Source organism: Sapajus apella, unplaced genomic scaffold (genome assembly GCF_009761245.1).
Source record: "Sapajus apella isolate SASKATOON/1434 unplaced genomic scaffold, GSC_monkey_1.0 scaffold225, whole genome shotgun sequence".
NCBI lineage: Eukaryota > Metazoa > Chordata > Mammalia > Primates > Cebidae > Sapajus > Sapajus apella.
Genome location: NW_022437165.1, coordinates 194,529 through 209,584, shown reverse-complemented (window position 1 = coordinate 209,584; position 15,056 = coordinate 194,529). Strand labels below are relative to the sequence as shown.

General features: G+C 38.6%; 1 long non-coding RNA gene across 1 annotated transcript; it reads left to right on the top strand.

Moving 5' to 3' along the window:
* The first annotated feature begins 1,519 nt into the window (after positions 1-1,519).
* On the top strand, positions 1,520-13,864 carry LOC116544645. The gene is made up of 3 exons (XR_004265986.1): positions 1,520-1,663; positions 3,708-3,709; positions 13,700-13,864. It is a non-coding gene; the product is annotated as an uncharacterized LOC116544645 (long non-coding RNA).
* The last annotated feature ends 1,192 nt before the right edge of the window (positions 13,865-15,056 follow it).

Genomic DNA, 15,056 nt, shown 5'->3' with positions numbered 1-15,056 from the left:
TCTTGTGCCTTTGCATCCTCATAACTTAGCTCCCACTTATGAATGAGAACATAGGATGTTTGGCTTCCCATTGCTTAATTACTTCATTTATAATGATAGTCTCCAATCTCATCCAGGTTGCTATGAATGTCATTATTTCATACCTTTTTATGGCTGAGTACTATCCCATGGTATACCTATATACCACATTTTCTTTATCCACTTGATGATTGATGGGCATCTAGGCTGGTTCTATATTTCTCCAATTGTGAATTGTGCTTATATACACATGTGCATGCAAGTGTCTTTTTGACTTCTTTTCCTCTGGATAGATACTCAGTAGTGGGATTGCTGGATCAAATGGTAGTTCTACTTTTAGTTATTTAAGGAATCTCTATAGTGTTTTCTATGGTGGCTGTCCTAGTTTACATTCCTACCAGCAGTGTAAATATGTACCCTTTTTACCACATCCACTCCAGTATCTATTATTTTTTATTTTTTAATTATGCCCATTATTGTGGGAGTAAGGTGGTATCTCAGTGTGGTTGTGAATTTCATTTCCCTGACAATGATGTTGAGCATTTTTTCATATGTTTGTTGGCCATTTATATATCTTCTTTTGAGTATTTTCTATTCATGTCTTCAGTCCACTTTTTGATGGCATTGTTTTTTTCTTGCTGATGTGTTTGAGTTCCTTAAAGATTCTGGATATTAGGTCCTTTGTTGGATGCATAGGTTGTTAATATTTTTCCCAACTCTGTGGGTTGCCTGCTTACTGTACTGAATGTTAATTTTGCTGTGCAGAACCTTTTTATTTTAATTAAATCCCATCTATTTGTCTCTGTTTTTGTTGCATTTAGTCATGAACTCTGCCTAAGCCAATGTCTAGAAGAATTTTTCCAGTGTTCTATTCTAGAATTTTTATGGCTTTGGGAAGTAATTGGCTTTATTTCTGGATTCTGTATTGTAGTTCTATTCCTTCGATCTATATGCCTGTTTTTATACCAATACCATGCTGTTTTGGTAACTATATATAACCTTGTAGTATGGTTTGAAGTTGGGTAATGTGATGCCTCCAGATTTGTTGTTTTTTCTTAGTCTGGTTTTAGTTATGTGGACTCATTTTTGGTTCTTTATGAATTTTAATACTTTTTTTAGTTCTATGAAGAATGATGATGGTATTTTGATGGGAATTTCATTAAGTTTATAAATGGTTTTTGGCAGTATAGTTATTTTTACAATATTGATTATATACATCCAAGGACATGGGATATGTTTCCAGTTTTTGGTGTCATCTATAATTTCTTTTGGCAGTGTTTTGTAGTTTTCCTTGTAGAGGTCTTTCATCTTGGTTAGGTGTAGTCCTATGTATTTTATTTATTATTATTATTATTGCAGCTGTTGTAAAAGAGATTGAGTTCTTTATTTGATTCTCAGCTTGGTCACTGTTGGTGTGTTGCAGTGATACTGATTTGTGTACACTTGTTTTGTATCCTGAAACTTTACTGTTTTCATTTATGATATCTAGGAGATGTTTGGATGAATCTTTAGGGTTTCTAGGTACATGATCATAGCATATATAGCAACAGTTTGACTTCCTCTTTACTGATATGGATGCCCTTTGTTTTTTTCTCTTGTCTGATTGCTCTGGCTAGGACTTCCAGTACTATGTTGAATAGAAGTGGTAAAAATTGGAATCATTGTCTTGCTCTAATTCTCAGGGGGAATGATTTCAACATTTCCCCACTCAGTATAATGTTGGCTGCGGGTTTTTCATAGATGGCATTTATTACCTTAAGGTAAGTCCCTTCTATACTGATTTTGCTAAGGTTTTTAATCATAAAGGTATGCTGTATTTTGTCAAATGCTTTTTCTGCCTCTATTGAGATGATCGTGTGATTTTTCTTCATGTGGTGTATCACAATTTTTGACCTGCATAAGGTAAACCAATCCTGCATCACTGATATGAAACCCACTTGATCATGGTGTATTATCTCTTTGATATGCTGATGGATTCAGTTAGCTAGTATTTTGTTGAGGATTTCTGCATCTATATTAATCAGGGATATCAGTCTGTAGTTTCCTTTTTTGGTATGTCTTTTCCTGTTTTTGGTATTATGGTGATGGTAGCCTCATAGAATAATTTAGGGAGGAGTCCCTTTTTATCTTTTGGAATACTTTCAGTAGGTTTAGTACCTGTTCTTCTTTGAATGTCTGACAGATTTAAACTGTGAATCCATTTGGTCCTGGACTTTTTTTGTTGGCAATTTTAAAATTTCTGTTTCAATCTCACCACTTGTTATTGGTCTATTCAGAGTTTTTATTTCCTCCTGGTTTAATCTAGGAGTGTTGCATATTTCCAGGAATTTATCCATCTCCTGTAGGTTCTCTAGTTTGTGTGCATAAAGGTGTTCATAGTAGCTTTGAGTGATTTCTGTTATTGGTCATAAATCTTTCATTTCTTTTCTAATTGAGCTTATCTTCTTCCTTCTTTTCTTTGTTATGCTCACTAATGGTCTATTGAATTTGTTTATCTTTTCAAAGAACCAGTTTTTGTTTCATTTGTTTTTTTTTTTTTTTTGTTATTTTGTTTTGTTTTGTTTCAATGTCATTGAGTTCTTCTCTGATCTTAGTTATTTCTTTTCTTCTGCTGGATTTGCTTTTGGTTTGTTCTTGTTTCTCTAGTTCCTTGAGGTGTTAGCTTAGATTGTCTGTTTGTGCTATTTCAGACATTTTGATATAGGCATTTAATACCATGAACTTTCCTTTTGGCACCACCTTTGCTGTATCCCAGAGGTTTTGATAGGTTATGTCAGTATTATAGTTCAATTAAAACAATTTTTAAATTTCTCTCTTGATTTTTTTTCCCCCATATTCACATTTTATTGCTTTTTTTCCCCCATTTATTTATTTTATTGCATTTTAGGTTTTGGGGTACATGTGAAGAACATGCAAAATTGTTGCATAGGAACACACGTGGCAGTGTGATTTGCTGCCTTCCTCCCCATCACCTACATCTGGCATTTCTCCCCTTGCTATCTCTCCCCAGCTTCCCACCCCCCGCCCTCTCTCCCCTATTTCCCCCCAACTGACCCCAGTGTGTAGTGCTCCCCTCCCTGTGTCCATGTGTTCTCATTGTTCAACACCCGCCTATGAGTGAGAACATGCGGTGTTTGATCTTCTGCTCTTCTGTCAGTTTGCTGAGAATGATGGTTTCCAGGTTCATCCATGTCCCTACAAAGGACCCAAACTCATCGTTTCTGATGGCTGCATAATATTCCATGGTGTATATGTGCCACATTTTCCCTATCCAGTCTATCGTCGATGGGCATTTGGGTTGGTTCCAGGTCTTTGCTATTGTAAACAGTGCTGCAATGAACATTCGTGTACACGTGTCCTTATAGTAGAACGATTTGTAATCCTTTGGATATATACCCAGTAATGGGATTGCTGGGTCAAATGGAATTTCTATTTCTATGTCCTTGAGGAATCGCCACACTGTCTTCCACAATGGTTGAACTAATTTACACTCCCACCAACAGTGCAAAAGTGTTCCTATTTCTCCACATCCTCTCCAGCATCTGTTGTCTCCAGATTTTTTAATGATCGCCATTCTAACCGGCGTGAGATGGTATCTCAGTGTAGTTTTGATTTGCATTTCTCTGATGACCAGTGATGATGAGCATTTTTTCATATGTTTGTTGGCCTCACGTATGTTTTCTTTTGAGAAGTGTCTGTTCATATCCTTTGCCCACTTTTGAATGGGCTTGTTAGTTTTTTTCTTGTAAATCTGCTTTAGTTCTTTGTAAATTTTGGATATCAGCCCTTTGTCAGATGGGTAAACTGCAAAAATTTTTTCCCAATCTGTTGGTTGCCGATTCACTCTAATGATTGTTTCTTTTGCTGTGCAGAAGCTGTGGAGTTTGATTAGGTCCCATTCGTCTATTTTGGCTTTTGTTGTCAATGCTTTTGGCGTTTTGGTCATGAAGTCCTTGCCTACACCTACGTCCTGAATGGTTTTGCCTAGATTTTCTTCTAGGGTTTTTATGGTGTTAGGTCTTATGTTTAAGTCTTTAATCCATCTGGAGTTAATTTTAGTGTAAGGTGTCAGGAAGGGGTCCAGTTTCTGCTTTCTGCACATGGCTAGCCAGTTTTCCCAACACCATTTATTGAACAGGGAATCCTTTCCCCATTGCTTGTTTTTGTCTGGTTTGTCAAAGATCAGATGGTTGTAGAAAGGTTGTGTTGCCTCCGAGAGCTCTGTTCTGTTCCATTGGTCTATATCTCTGTTTTGGTACCAGTACCATGCTGTTTTGATTACTGTAGCCTTGTAGTATAGTTTGAAGTCTGGTAGTGTGATGCCCCCCGCTTTTTTCTTTTTGCTTAGAATTGACTTGGCTATGCGGGCTCTCTTTTGGTTCCATATGAAGTTTAAGGTGGTTTTTTCCAGTTCTGCAAAGAAGGTCATTGGTAGCTTGATGGGGATAGCATTGAATCTGTAAATTACTTTGGGCAGTATGGCCATTTTCATGATATTGATTCTTCCTAACCATGAACATGGAATGTTTCTCCATCTGTGTGTGTCCTCTCTTATTTCGTTGAGCAGTGGCTTGTAGTTCTCCTTGAAGAGGTCCTTTACATTCCTTGTTAGTTGTATTCCTAGGTATTTTATTCTCTTTGTGGCAATTGTGAATGGAAGTTTGTTCTTGATTTGGCTCTCTTTAAGTCTGTTACTGGTGTATAGGAATGCATGTGATTTTTGCACATTGATTTTGTATCCTGAGACTTTGCTGAACTTGCTTATGAGTTTCAGGAGGTTTGGGGCTGAGACGATGGGGTCTTCTAGATATACAATCATGTCGTCTGCAAATAGAGACAATGTGACTTCCTCCTTTCCTATTTGAATGCCCTTTATTTCATTTTCTTGCCTGATTGCTCTGGCTAGAACTTCTAATACTACATTGAATAGCAGTCGTGAGAGCGGGCATCCTTGTCTGGTGCCACATTTCAAGGGGAATGCTTCCAGTTTTTGCCCATTCAGTATGATATTGGCTGTTGGTTTGTCATAAATAGCTTTTATTATTTTGAGATACGTTCCATGGATACCTAGCTTACTGAGTGTTTTTAGCATAAAGGGCTGTTGAATTTTGTCAAAGGCCTTCTCTGCATCAATTGAGATAATCATGTGGTTTTTGTCTTTGGTTCTGTTTATGTGGTGAATTACGTTTATAGACTTGCGTATGTTGAACCAGTCTTGCATCCCCGGGATGAAGCCTACTTGATCATGGTGGATAAGCTTTTTGATGTGCTGTTGCAATCGGCTTGTCAGTATTTTATTGAAGATTTTTGCATCTATGTTCATCATGGATATTGGCCTGTAGTTTTCTTTTCTTGTTGAGTCTCTGCCGGGTTTTGGAATCAGGATGATGTTGGTCTCATAAAATGATTTGGGAAGAATTCCCTCTTTTTGTATTGTTTGGAATAGTTTCAGAAGAAATGGTACCAGCTCCTCTTTGTATGTCTGGTAGAATTCAGCTGTGAACCCATCTGGACCTGGGCTTTTTTTGGGTGGTAAGCTTTTAATTGCTGCCTCAACTTCAGACCTTGTTATGGGTCTGTTCAGGGTTTCGGCTTCTTCCTGGTTTAGGCTTGGCAGGAGGCAAGTGTCCAGGAATTTATCCATTTCTTCCAGGTTTATTAGTTTGTGTGCATAGAGTTGTTTGTAATAATCTCTGATGATGGTTTGAATTTCTGTGGAATCTGTGGTGATATCCCCTTTATCATTTTTATTGCATCAATTTGGTTATTCTATCTTTTCTTTTTTATTAATCTGGCTAGTGGTCTGTCTATTTTGTTGATCTTTTCAAAAAACCAGCTCCTGGATTTATTGATTTTTTGAAGAGTTTTTTGTGTCTCTATCTCCTTCAGTTCTGCTCTGATCTTAGCTATTTCTTGTCTTCTGCTAGACTTTGAGTTTTTTTGATCTTGCTCCTCTAGCTCTTTCAGTTTTGACGATAGGGTGTCAATTTTTGATCTCTCCTTGCTTCTCATGTGGGCACTTATTGCTATATATTTTCCTCTAGAGACTGCTTTAAATGTGTCCCAGAGATTCTGGTATGTTGTGTCTTCATTCTCGTTGGTTTCGAAGAACATCTTTATTTCTGCCTTCATTTCATTGTTTATCCAGTCAACATTCAAGAGCAAGTTGTTCAGTTTCCATGAAGCTGTGCGGTTCTGAGTTAGTTTTTGAATTCTGAGTTCTAACTTGATTGCACTGTGGTCTGAGAGACTGTTTGTTACGATTTCCGTTCTTTTGCATTTGCTGAGGAGTGATTTACTCCCAATTATGTGGTCAATTTTAGAGTAGGCGTGATGTGGTGCTGAGAAGAATGTATATTCTGTGGATTTGGGGTGGAGAGTTCTGTAAATGTCTATTAGGTTTGCTTGGTCCAGGTCTGAGTTCAAGTCCTGGGCATCCTTGTTAATTTTCTGTCTTGTTGATCTGTCTAATGTTGACAATGGGGTGTTAAAGTCTCCCACTATTATTGTGTGGGAGTGTAAGTCTCTTTGTAAGTCATTAAGAACTTGCCTTATGTATCTGGGTGCTCCTGTATTGGGTGCATATATATTTAGGATTGTTAGCTCTTTGTTGCATGGATCCTTTTACCATTATGTAATGTCCCTCTTTGTCTCTTATGATATTTGTTGCTTTAAAGTCTAATTTATCAGAGATGAGAATTGCAACTCCTGGTTTTTTTGCTCTCGATTTGCTTGGTAAATCTTCCTCCATCCCTTTATTTTGAGCCTTTGTGTATCCTTGCATGTGAGATGGGTTTCCTGGATACAGCACACCGATGGGTTCTGTCTTTTTATCCAATTTGCCAGTCTGTGTCTTTTGATTGGGACATTTAGTCCATTTACATTTAGGGTTAATATTGTTATGTGTGAATCTGATACTGCCATTTTGGTGCTAGCTGGCTGTTTTGCCCTTTAGTTGAGCTGGTACTTGTTGTTCCTTTATATGTGTAGAGCCTCTTTCAGGAGCTCTTGTAGAGCTGGCCTGGTGGTGACAAAATCTCTTAGTACTTGCATGTTCCCAAAGGATTTTATTTTTCCTTCACTTATGAAGCTTAGTTTGGCTGGATAGGAGATTCTGGGTTGAAAGTTCTTTTCTTTAAGGATGTTGAATATTGGCCCCCATTCTCTTCTGGCTTGTAGGGTTTCTGCTGACAGATCTGCTGTGAGTCTGATAGGCTTCCCTTTATGGGTAACCCGACCTTTCTCTCTGGCTGCCCTTAGTATTTTCTCCTTCATTTCGACCCTGGTGAATCTGACGATTATGTGCCTTGGGGTTGCTCTTCTTGACGAATATCTTTGTGGTGTTCTCTGTATTTCCTGGACTTGAATGTTTGCCTGCCTTGCTAGGTTGGGGAAGTTTTCCTGGATAATATCCTGAAGAGTATTTTCCAGCTTGGATTGATTCTCTTCGTCGCATTGGGGTACGCCTATCAAACGTAGATTAGGTCTTTTCACATAGTCCCACATTTCTTGGAGACTTTGTTCATTCCTTTTTACCCTTTTTTCTCCAGTCTTGCCTTCCCGTTTTATTTCATTGAGTTGATCTTCGACCTCTGACATCCTTTCTTCTGCTTGGTCAATTCGGCTGTTGATACTTGTGCATGCTTCACGAAGTTCTCGTGTTGCAGTTTTCAGCTCCATCAATTCACTTATATTCCTTTCTATTTTGTCCATTCTTGTTAGCATTTCATCAAATCTTTTTTCAAGGTTCTTAGTTTCTTTGCATTTGGTTAGAACATGTTCTTTAAGCTCACAGAAGTTTCTTACTACCCACCTTCTGAATTCTGATTCTGTCATTTCATCACACTCGTTCTCCATCCAACCTTGTTCCCTTGCTGGCGAGGAGTTGTGATCCCTTTTAGGAGGAGGGGTGTTCTGGTTTCGGGTGTTTTCATCCATTTTGCGCCGGTTTCTTCCCATCCTTAAGGATTTATCCACCTGTCGACTTTGTAGTTGCTGGCTTTCAGATTGGGTCTCAAATCTTTCAGATTGACGTTCTGTTTGTTGATGATGAGGTTATTTCTGTTTCTTGGTTTTCCTTCTGACAGTCTGGCCCCTCTGCTGTAGGTCTGCTGAGGTTCACTCCAGGCCCTGCTTGCCTGGGGTTCACCTGCAGCAGCTGTTGAACAGCAAGGGTTGTTACCTGTTTTTTTCTTCTGCTATCTTTGTCCCAGAAGGATACCCGCCTAGTGTCAATCTGATCTCTCTTTTATGAGGTGTCTTTTTGGATATATAGGGGTCAGGGAGCTGCTTGAGGAGACGGTCTTTTCTTTATAGGAGCTCAAATGGTGAGTTGCTAGCTCTGTTGTTGTTCATTCAGAGCTGCTGGGCAGGTACTTCTAGGTCTGCTGTAGGAGAATTCATAAACTGCTTTTTGTTCCCGGGTGCTCTGTCCCAGGGATTTAGGGCTTTATTTATGAGTTTCCGTTATGCTCCTGTCTTCTTTTTTTGTTTGTTTTTTTTCCTTCAGACCTGCTCAGCCCAGCAAGGAGGCAGCCTAGTCACTGTCGGCCTATAGCAGCTTTGCTGAGCTGCTGTGGGCTCCGCCCCGCTGCCGAGTGAACTTCCCTGCAGTCCTGTTTATATGGGTGTAGTTAGAACTGCTTTGGCGATGGTGGCCCGCCTCTGTTGGGGTGGAGTCTCTGCTGTGGCGGGTTGCCTTGGCAACGGCGGGCTCCCTGGTAATGGCGGACGCCCCTCCCCCACAGAGCTGGACCGTCCTGGGTTCAGCTGCGCTTGCTGTGAAACTCTCAATCCAGAGTTTCTGGTTGCTGTTCTTTTGTGGGGGTGGGGCCAGCCGAGCCTGATCGCCTGGCTCCCTGCCTCAGAGCCTTTTTTAAGTTGGTGTTCCAGTCGCCTGTTGAAGAGGCGCCGGGGTCTGTTTGTTTTCCCCTGCGGCGACTCACTGCGCTGGCTTAAACAGCGGCACTGAGGTTTGTGGCGCTTTTTTTTCTTTTTTTTTTTTTGCCCTGGAATCTACTGTCCTGGTTCTCTGCTCAGTCCCCTTTTTGAACCAGCGTATGGGCGACTTCCCGTGGCTCCAATCGCCAGCCAAAAGGGCCCCCGGACCGGTGTATTTTGTATGGAGAACCGCGGCTCCCGGGCGCCGACAAAGCAGCCGCGCGGGGCAAAGCAGCGGTGCTGGCCGGTGCTGGCCGCAACAGCCGCGCTGGCGACCGTGGAGCACCTCTGCCCAGGAATTTCCTAGTCTGTGGGCAATAAAAACGCGGCGTCCACTCACCCTCTGCGCTTTCACTGGGAGCTGCAATCCTGAGCTGTTCCTAAACGGCCATCTTGGATCGACTTCTCTCTTGATTTTATTGTTCAAAGATCTTTCAGGAGCACATTATTTAGTTTTCATGTATTTATATAGTTTTGACAGTTATTTTTGGAATTAATTTCCAGTTTTATTCCACTGTGGTCCGAGAGACTACTTGATATAATTTCAGGTTTCTTAAATTTATTGAGACTTGCTTTGTGGCCTATCATATGTTTTATCTTGAAGAATATTCCATGTGCTGATGAAAAGAATGTATATTCTGCATTTGTTAGGTAGAATGTTCTGCAAATATCTGTTAAGTCCATTTGTTCCAGTGTATAGTTTAAGTCCATTGTTTCTGTATCAACTTTCTGTCCTGATGACCTGTCTAGTGCTGTCAGTGGAGGACTGAAATCTCTCACCATTATTGTATTGCAATGTATTTTGTTTCTTAAGTCTAGTAGTAATTATTTTATAAATTTGGGAACTCCAGTGTTAAGTGCATGTACATTTAGGAATGTGATATTTTCCAGTTGGATGAATCTTTCATCATAAAATGTCCCTTTTTGCCTTTTTGTTTTTTACTGTTGTTCCTTTAAAGCCTGTTTTGTCTGATATAAGAATAGCTACTCCTGCTTGCCTTTTGTTTTTATTTACATGGAATATATTTTTCTACCCCTTTACCTTAAGTTTATATGAGTCCTTACGTGTTAGATGAGTCTCCTGAAGACAGGAAATTGTTGGTAGATTTTTATCCATTCTACCATTCTGTGTCTTATAAGTGGAGCATTTAGGCCATTTACATTCAATGTTAGTATTGACTTGTGAGGAACTAATCTATTTATCATACTAGTTGTTGCCTGAACACCTTGGGTTTTTTTGATTGTGATATTGTTTTATAGGCCCTGTGAGATTTCTGCTTTAAGGAGATTTTATTTTGGTGTCTGTCGATGTTTTATTTCAAGATTTAGAGCTCCTTTTAGCATTTCTTGTAGTGCTGACTTGGTAGCAGTGAATACTCTCATATTTTTGTTTGAAAAAGATTTTACCACTCTTTATGAAGCTTAGTTTCACTGAATATAAAATTTTTGGCTGATAATTTTTTTGTTTGTTTGTTTAAGGGGGCTAAAGATAGCATGCCAGTTTTTCTGGCTTCTGGGGTTTCTGATGAGAAATCTTCTGTTCATCTCATTGCTTTTCCTTTTTAGGTTACCTGATGCTTTTGCTTCACAACTCTTAAAATTGTTTTTCCTTTGTCTTGACTTTAGATAACCTGATGACTATGTGCCTACATGATGATGTTTTTTGGGGATGAATTTCCAGGGTTTTCTTGGAGCTTCTAATATTTGAATGTCTAGATCTCTAGCAAGACCAGGGAAGTTTTCCTTGATTATTTTCTGAAATACATTTTCCAAACTTTTAGATTTCTCTCTTTCCTCAGGAACAGCAAGCATTCTTATGTTTGGTTGTTTAACATATTTTCACATTTCTTGGATGTTTGTCTATTTAATTCTTTTTTCTTTGTCTTTGTCAGGTAAGGTTATTTTGAAATCCTTGTCTTCAAGCTCTGAATTTCTTTCTTCTATTTGTTTGAATTCTGTTCTTGAAACTTTCCAGTGTATTTTGCATTTCTCTAAGTGTGTCTTTAATTTCCAAAAGCTATGATTGTCTTTTCTATATGATATCTATTTCTCTGGAGACTCAACCACATGCTGTACTGTTTTTATATTTCTTTATTTTTAATTTTTTTATTGCCATAGGTTTTTGGGGAACAGGTGGTATTTGGTTACATAAGTTCTTTAATGGTGTTTTGTGAGATTTTGTTGCACCCATCACCTGAACAGTAAACTGAATGCAATTTGTGGGCTTTTACCCCTCACCTTCTCACCCTTTCCCCCAACTCCCCAAAGTTTATTGTGTCATTCTTAAGCCTTAGCATCCTCATAGCTTAGTTCCCACTTATGAGTGAGAGTATATGATGTTTGGTTTTTCATTTCTGAATTACCTTACTTAGAATAATAGTCTTCAGTCCCATGAAGGTTGCTGCAAATGCCATTACTCCATTCTTTTTTGCAGCTGAGTAGTGTTCCATTATATATTTATACCACAATTTCTTTATCCACTCATTGGATATGCATTTTGGTTGGTTCCACATTTTACAATTGCAAATTGTGCTGCTATAAACATGTGTGTGCAAAATCTTTTTTGTAAGTGACTTCTTTTCCTCTGGGTAGATATCCAGTAGTGGGATTACTGGATCAAATGATAGTTCTACTTTTAGTTCTTTAAGAAATCTCCATACTGTTTTCCATAGTGGTTGTCCTAGTTTAGATTCCCACCAGTAGTGTAGAATTGTTCCCTTTTCACTGAATCCGTGTCAACATGTATTATTATTTGATTTTTCTACTATGGCCATTCTTACAGGAGTAAGGTGGTATTGCATTCTGGTTTTCATTTGTGTTTCCCCGATCATTAGTCATGTTGAGCATTTTTTCATATGTATGTTGGCCATTTGTTTATCTTTTTTTGAGAATTGTCTATTCATGTACTTAGTCCACTTTTTTGTGGGATTGTTTGTATTTTTTTCTTGCTAATTTTTTTAAGTTCATTGTAGATTTCTGTATATTGGTCCTTTGTCAGATGGTTAGATTGTGAAAGATTTTCTCCCACTCTGTGGGTGGTCTGTTTACTCTGCTGACTATCCCTTTTGCTGGGTAAGTTCTCTCTAGTTTAATTAAGTCTCAACTGTTTATCTTTATTTCTGTTGCATTTGATTTTGGGTTCTTGGTCATGAAGTACTTGCCTAACCCAATATCTAGAACCGGTTTTCTGATGTTATCTTCTAGAATTTTTATAGTTTCAGGTCTTAGAGTTAAGTCCTTGATCCATCTTGAGTTGATTTTTTGTATAAGGTGAGAGATGGGGATCAGGTTCACTCTCCTACATGTGGCTTGCCAGTTATACCAGCACCATTTGTTGAATAGGGTGTCCTTTCTCCACTTTATATTTTTGTTTGCTTTGTTGAAGAACAGTTGACTGTAAGTATTTTGCTTTATTTCTGGGTTATCTATTTGTTCTGTTGTTCTATGTGCCTATTTTTATACAAGTACCATACTGTTTTGGTGACTATGGCCTTATAGTATGGTTTGAAATCAGGTAATGTGATGCCTCCCAATTTGTTCTTTTTGCTTTGTCTTGCTTTGACTGTATGGGATTTTTGTTGTTGTTGTTCTCATACAAATTTTAGGATTGTTTTTTCCAGTTCTTGGAAAAATGATGGTGGCATTTTTAAGGAAATTACATTAATTTATAGATAGCTTTTGGCAGTATGGTTATTTTCACAATATTGATTCTATCTATCTATCCACATGGGATGTGTTTCCATTTGTTTGTCATCTATGACTTATTTCAGCAGTGTTTTGTAGTTTTCCTTGTAAATATACCTTGGTTAGGTATATTTTTAAGTATTTTTTTTTTGCAGCTGTTGTAAAAGGGGTTGAATTTTTTATTTGATTCTCAGCTGGTCACTGTTGGTATATAGTAGAGCTACTGATTTGTGTATATTGATTTTATATCCTGAAGCTTTGCTGAATTTGCAACGTCTAAGGTTGACCAAATGTTCTAAGATTAACCAGATGGAACTTGCCTTCCTATGTCTAAGGTCAGCTAGATGACTTTGCCTTGTTCTAAGTAAGGTCAACCAGATAGCTCTCGCCTTTCTATGTCCAAGGTTGATCAGATGGCTCTTGCCTTCCCATGTCTAAGGTCAATCAGATGGCTCTCACTTCCCATTTCTAAGGAGGAACAGATGGCTATCACCTTCCCATGTCTATGGTGGACCAGATGTCTCTCACCATGCCATGTTTAAGGTTGGCCAGATGGCTATTGCCTTCCCATGTCTAAGGTCAACTAAATGGCTCTCGCCTTGCCACATCTAAGGTCGACAAGATGGCTCTTGCCTTCACATGTCTAAGGTCTACCAGAAGGCTCTCTCCTGGCCATGTCTAAGGTCAACCAGATGGCCCTCACCTACCCATGTCTAAGGTCGACCAGATGGCTCTTGCCTTGCCTTGATGATATGATCATATACCTAGAAAACCCTAAAGACTCATCCAAAAAGCTCCTAGAACTAATAAATGAATTCAGCAAAGTTGGTATTGATTTGTGTACATTGATTTTGTATCCTGAAACTTTGCTGAATTCATTTATCAATTGTAGGAGCTTTTTGGAGGAGTCTTCAGGGTTTTCTAGGTATACAATTATATAATCAGCAAGCAATGTCACTTTGACTTCCTCTTTACTGATATGGATGCCCTTTGTTTTTTCTCTTGTCTGATTGCTCTGGATAGGACTTCCAGTACTAGGCTGAATAGTAGTGGTAAGAGTGAGCATCCTTGTCTTGTTCCAGTTCTCAGAGGGAATCCTTTCAGCTTTCCCCATTCAACATAATGTTGGCTGTGGCTTTGTTCATAGATCACTTTTATTGCATTGAGGTATGTCCCTTGTATGTCAATTTTGCTGAGGGTTTCAATCATAAAGATATGCTGGATTTTGTCCAGTGCTTTTTCTGCATCTATTTAGATGATCATGTGATTTTTGTTTTTAATTATCTTTATGTGCTGTATCACATTTATTGATTTGTATATGTTAAACCATTCCTGCATCCCTGGTATGAAACTCACTTGATCATGGTGGATTATCTTTTTGATATGTTGTTGGATATGGTTGGCTAATATTTTGTTAAGGATTTTTACATCTATGTTCATCAGGGATGTTGGTCTTTCTTTTTCTTTTCTTTTCTTTTCTGTGTGTGTGTGTGTGTGTGTGTGTGTGTGTGTGTGTGTGCGTGTGTGTGTGTGTGTTTTGAGACAGAGTCTCACTCTGTCACCCAGGCTGGAGTGCAGTCACTGCAACCTCCCCCTCCCAGGTTTAAGCAATTCTCTCCCTCAGCCTCCTGAGTAGCTGGGATTACAGGTGTATGCTACCATGCCCAGCTGATTTTTGTATTTTTAGTAGAGATGGGGTTTTACCATCTTGGCCAGACCTGACTTCTTGATCTACCTGCCTCGGCCTCCCAAAGTGCTGGGATTACAGGTGTGAGTCACTGTGCCTGGCCGGTTTTCTTTTTTTGTTATGTACTTTCCTGGTTTTTGTATTAGGGTGATACTGGCTTCGTAGAATGATTTAGGTAGGATTCCCACTTTCTCTATCTTGTGGAATAATGTCAATAGGATTGGTACCAGTTCTTCTTTGAATGTCTGGTAGAATTCAACTGTGAATCCATCTGGTCCTGTAAATTTTTGTTGGTAATTTTTTTATTACTATTTTAATCTTGCTGCATATTATTGGCCGTTCAGGGTATTTATTTCTGTTTTATTTAGCTAGGAGGGTTCTGTCTGTCCAGGAATATATCCATCTTCTCTATTTTCTACTTTATGTGCATAAAGGTATTCATAGTAGCCTTGAATGATCTTTTGTATATCTGTGGTGTCATTTGTAATATCTTCCATTTCTTTTCTAATTGAGTGTATTTGGAATTTCTGTCTTCTTTTCTTTATTAATCTTGCTAATGGTCTATGAATTTTGTTTATCTTTTCAAAGAACCAGCTGTTTCATTTATCTTTCACATTTTTTGTTTGTTTCAATTTCATTTAGTTCTGCTCTGATACACTCTGATCTTGGTTATTTCCTTTCTTCTGCTTGGTTTGGGTTTGATTTGTTCTTATTTCTCTAGTTCCTT